This window comes from Suricata suricatta, chromosome 10 (genome assembly GCF_006229205.1).
Source record: "Suricata suricatta isolate VVHF042 chromosome 10, meerkat_22Aug2017_6uvM2_HiC, whole genome shotgun sequence".
Lineage (NCBI taxonomy): Eukaryota > Metazoa > Chordata > Mammalia > Carnivora > Herpestidae > Suricata > Suricata suricatta.
In genome coordinates, this window is record NC_043709.1 from 64,893,466 (window position 1) to 64,893,851 (window position 386).

Here is a 386-nt window from a genome sequence, read left to right on the forward strand (position 1 = left end):
GCTGAGCCTGGGAGCTCAAGAGAAAGATGAAGTGACAACAGACTTTATTCCCTGGAGTTAGAGCCTGAAGCCAAGATTGCACGAGTTAATTGGGGAAGATGCATTTTGTAAGTTCTGCCGAGATTATCTCAGATATTGGCTTCAGAACATGACTTACAAATCTTACTAGAAACTTGGGTGAGAACTCTGGGTGTCTGGTTTTTTTTTTTTTTTTCTGTAGTTTTCTCTCTCCCTCTCTCCCTCCCTTCTTGCTTTTTGTGACATGATTACCACAATTAGACTAACACATCCATCACCGTACATAGTTCTGCGTCTGTGTCTATGTTCAGTGAAAATGCTTAAGATCTGTTCTCACCAAATTTCAAGCACACAACAGAATATTATTA